Source organism: Pseudochaenichthys georgianus, chromosome 10 (assembly GCF_902827115.2).
Source record: "Pseudochaenichthys georgianus chromosome 10, fPseGeo1.2, whole genome shotgun sequence".
NCBI lineage: Eukaryota > Metazoa > Chordata > Actinopteri > Perciformes > Channichthyidae > Pseudochaenichthys > Pseudochaenichthys georgianus.
The window spans coordinates 19,593,338-19,598,227 of record NC_047512.1 but is presented as its reverse complement, the minus strand read 5'-3'; positions in this window follow the sequence as shown (position 1 = coordinate 19,598,227).

The window sequence follows — 4,890 nt, the reverse complement described above, 5'->3', positions numbered from 1 at the left end:
GTCTCTGTTCGAGTCCCCTCTCCAGTCTCCTCTCGAGTCCCCTCTCAAGTCTCCGCTCGAGTTCCCTCTCCATTCCCGATTCAAGCCCCTACGCAAGTGTTGTTGGAGGTTCCGCTGGGGGTCCTGCCAACCCTGTGTCCTGTGCCGTTGGAGGTCCCGCCGTCTACTCCCCTGCCGGGGGTCCTGCCAGCTCTGTGTCCTGTGCCGTTGGAGGTCCCGCCGTCTACTCCCCTGCCGGGGGTCCTGCCAACCCTGTGTCCTGTCCCGTTGGAGGTCCCGCCGTCTACTCCCCTGCCGGGGGTCCTGCCAGCTCTGTGTCCTGTCCCGTTGGAGGTCCCGCCGTCTACTCCCCTGCCGGGGGTCCTGCCAGCTCTGTGTCCTGTGCCATTGGAGGTCCCGCCGTCTACTCCCCTGCCGGGGGTCCTGCCAACCCTGTGTCCTGTGCCGTTGGAGGTCCCGCAGAATACTCCCCTGCCGGGGGTCCTGCCAACCCTGTGTCCGGTGTCGTTGGAGGTCCCGCCGTCTACTCCCCTGCCGGGGGTCCTGCCAACCTTTTCTCCTGTCCCGTTGGAGGTCCCGCAGAATACTCTTCTGCCGGGGGTCCTGCCAACCCTATATCCCGTGCCGTTGGAGGTTCTACCGGGGGCCCTGCCAGCCCCATGTCCATCACCGGTCTCGCCGGGGTTCCTGCCAACTCCTGGTCCTTTTCCGTGGGGGATCCTGCCGAAGCCTGTCCGACCGGCTCCGGTTTCTGTCCGGCCGACACCGGGTCCGGCCCGATCTCCGGAACTGGCCCATCAGCGCTTTCCTGCCCGGCCTCCTGATCCTGTCCGGTCGACACCGGCTCGAGCCCGGCCCCCTGAGAGCCGCGGTCTTCGCCCTCGAGCCCGGCCCCCTGAGAGCCGCGGTCTTCGCCCTCGAGCCCGGCCCCCTGAGAGCCGCGGTCTTCGCCCTCGGGCCCGACCCCCTGACTCTTCCTGCCGTTGCCTTCGCCCTCGGACCCGGGTCCCTGACTCTTCCTGCCGCTGCCTTCGGTCCTCCATGGTCCCCACCTTGGACTCTGTTTTGACCCCGGGCCGTCCGCCCGAGACCCCTTCCTGGTTCTCTGCCTTGTCCCCGGGCAGTCCGCCCGAATCCCCCTTTTTGGACTGTACCTTGCCCCCCGGGCCGTCCGCCCGAGTCCCCTTCCTGGTCCTCCGCTGTGTTCCTGGGCTGTCAGCCCAAGACCCGTCCTCCGGACCCCCTCCGCCCACCCTGCTTGGGGTTTTGGACTTTTTTTTTTTTTTTTTTTTTTTTTTAAGGGACGTCTGGAATCCGTCCCTTGAGGGGGGGGTTCTGTCACAATTCACATGTTAGGTCACGTTTGTAGTTTTGTCTGTGTTGGTGTTTTTCTTGTCTTTGGGTTTCCTGTCTTATTGTGTTAAGTGTTCACCCCCATTTCCTGCCTGTCTGTTTCCCTCCCTGATTACCCGATTGTGTTCACGTGTTGTCCTTGTGTTTATCCTCCCCTGCCCGGCTGTTTCTCGTTGTCATGATTACCCCTTCTTGTATTTAGTCTTGTCTCTGTCTGTGTTCAGTGTTGGGTCATTGTTTGTTGGTGACGGAGTTCACCGGTGAGTGTTCCGTATCTCTGCATTATCTTTATAATAAAGGGTTTCTCTTAAGTTATCTGCATTTGGGTCCTGCTTCCTTCACTCGACCGTGACAATACTAACTATGGATGGCATTAATTTGGCCTCCAGTGAGACTATAAGGAATCTTGGTGTTATATTTGATCAGGATTTATCCTTTAATGCCCACATAAAATCAATTTCAAGGACCGCCTACTTCCATCTACGTAACATTGCAAAAAGCAGGCATATCTTGCCTCAAAACGATGCAGAGAAACTAGTCCATGCATTTGTTACTTCTAGGCTGGATTATTGTAACTCTTTATCAGGGAGTACCAAGAAGTCAGTCAAGTCGCTTCAGCTGATTCAAAATGCTGCGGCTCGTGTACTAACTAGAGTTAGGAAAAGGGACCACATTACTCCTGTTCTGGCTGCCTTACACTGGCTCCCTATAGAACACAGGATAGAATTTAAAATTCTTCTTCTCGCCTACAAAGCCCTTAATGGGCAGGCGCCATCTTACCTTAAAGAACTCATTATACCCTACTGTCCTACATGCATTGCGTTCCAAGAATGCAGGGTTGTTGGTTGTTCCTAGAATCTCTAAAAGTACAATGGGAGCCAGAGCCTTTTCTTATCAAGCTCCACATTTGTGGAATCAGCTTCCAGTTTGTGTTCGGGCGGCAGACACCTTATCCGTTTTTAAGACCTTCCTTTTTGATAAAGCTTATAGTTAGGGCTGATTAGATTCAGCCCCTAGTTTTGCTGATATAGGCTTAGTTTGTCGGGGGACATCTTACTTCTTCCTTCTCTCTGTCTATACCTGTGTACTCTCATGTTCCGATTAACCCAGCTTCCCCAAATGTCTTTCTTTTTGGTGTCTATATACGCTGGGATCCGGAGTCATGGATGATCCTGCGGTCCTGCGTCCTGGATCGCGAGCGCTGGATCTTGAGTCGTGGCTGTGTGGCATATGCAACATTAGCTTGTTGATTATCTTGAGTCGTGGCTGTGGTCCTGGATGGATATCCTCGTGGATTCATCTTCCTATTATACACACATGCATTTCCAAACATTTGGACTACCTATGTTGCAAATGTATTATCAATTTACACACGGCATCTATTGCACGTCTGTCCGTCCTGGGAGAGGGATCCCTCCTCTGTTGCTCTCCCTGAGGTTTCTCCCATTTTTCCCTTTAAACTGGGTTTTCTTTGGAAGTTTTTCCTTGTACGATGTGAGGGTCTAAGGACAGAGGGTGTCGTATTGTCATACTGATATTCTGTATAAACTGTGAAGACCACTGAGACAAATGTAACATTTGTGATATTGGGCTATATAAATAAACATTGATTGATTGATTGATTCTTAATGCACAAGAGAAACAAGGTGTTCAGACAAACAATCGGGTGCCCTTTGAGTCCCCCAAGCTTACCTCAACCATTTTAAATGAAAGGAAACTACAAAATGTATTTTAAAGCAATGAATTAATGTAACAGGTTGTTTTGCATTACAATGTAAAATTAAATATATATTTGTTTTAAAAAAAATCTGTTGTCTTAGACAGACATATTTGCATGTCCTCACTAAGCATTATTACATATTAATTTAATATTAAACAAATCAAAATGGCCAATTATCCCAAAATGTTGCTGCTAATATAATCATATGCTTGTCAACTTTAACTTTAACTTTTAACAAAAATCAATTCTGAAAAAATACTTGAATTATCCATGAAATTGCAATATTGTCCCTCAGTTTGTTTCAACCCTGTCACACCATACCATTTACCCTCCTATTAAAATAATGGATCAGTCCATGTGTGATCTGCATTGAGGGAATTACATCACAAAAGTGTCAGTTTCTTCTCTTACCTATATTTCAGTTTTTATATTTTCAGATTAAAGATTGACAAGCTCAACATTTCAACTATGTTGTATGAATTAATAATAGTTAATAATTAATAGTTTTGCAAAATATTACAATTTTGTAATGTCCTTGACTTCCATGTGGTGCCATATCTTAGCTAAACAAGGTCTCATGCCTACTTTTTGTCAAAAACTTCAACCCGTTAAATTTTTTCAAGGAATTTCCTAGTAGGCCTAATTATTTATATGTTGTGCCTGAGGTGGGAAAATGTAAGTAGTCCACTACCAGATGTTATGACCAAACATTTTGGTTTCATTTTTCAAAGATATAAAGACCCAAAAGGCACCCGATTCAGAGAATACTCAGAATTCTGCATAAGTACTGTAAGTACTAATTATAATTAAGTACACAAATGACATCACCCATCTCTTCAGAGAGCTACAGGTGACCTGTGCAGCAACACATTTCAATCAATATTTGTCAATACTAAGAGCTGCTAGATTGAGCTGCTGTAATGGAATATGTAAGGAGAATAAGAACATACCATGTGGTCCAGCTGGAGTTTCATCTGCCTCCTGATCCCTGCCTCTGGCCCTCTTTCTGATACTTCATCTTTATTCCTCACATATATTTCTTCTTTTTCACTAATGCCTTCATCTCCTCCTCTTCCTCCTGGTCTCTTCATCTCCTGCTCTGACCCTCCTGGTCTCTTCATCTCTCTTTTCCTTTTCCTCTTTCTGTTCGTCGTGATCACTTCTCATGTCTTTTTGTTGGTGTTGAATCACTCCTATACTCTGGCCTGCAAGAGTCTACTTGTGAAAAGCACTGGTACAAATGCTTGTATAACTTTACACGTTAGGGCCATGTAGCCTAGCTAATATGTAGCATAATCATAAATATAACATCAGAAAGTATTGATCAAGCGCACGCGGGCAGCTGTGTTTGGATCCAGTTTTTACGGTAAAGGATGTATCCTGGTTTCATTGATCTGGCCTCATGGCTGTGATGTGTAGTTTACGTGGATTTAATAGTAGGCTACCGCGTAGTTTAGCAAAGTGATCGATCTCCCAGCTAACGCTGTCTGCGTAGTATTTTGTAACGTAACGCCCCAAACAGCGCCCGTCTGTTAAACGCTATCGATTCAAACGGCAGTGTTTTATTAATATTTAGTTTCAAGCTCTCGTCCTTAGTAAAACAAAACTAGTGGAAAGGGAAATGCTCCCAGGGGAAGCTGATCCATAGGTGATGGGACAGCTCGCTCCCTCTCTGCAGCGGTGTGAGCCGCGGTCTGTGTGAACGCCGCTCCGCAGTTTAATGCAGGGCCGTAGCTGCGTTTTTAACGGGCCTAAAATGATATTTAAAATGATTCAATTTTAACTAATGTAATGCTTGTTTTGTTGCTTGAGAAGCT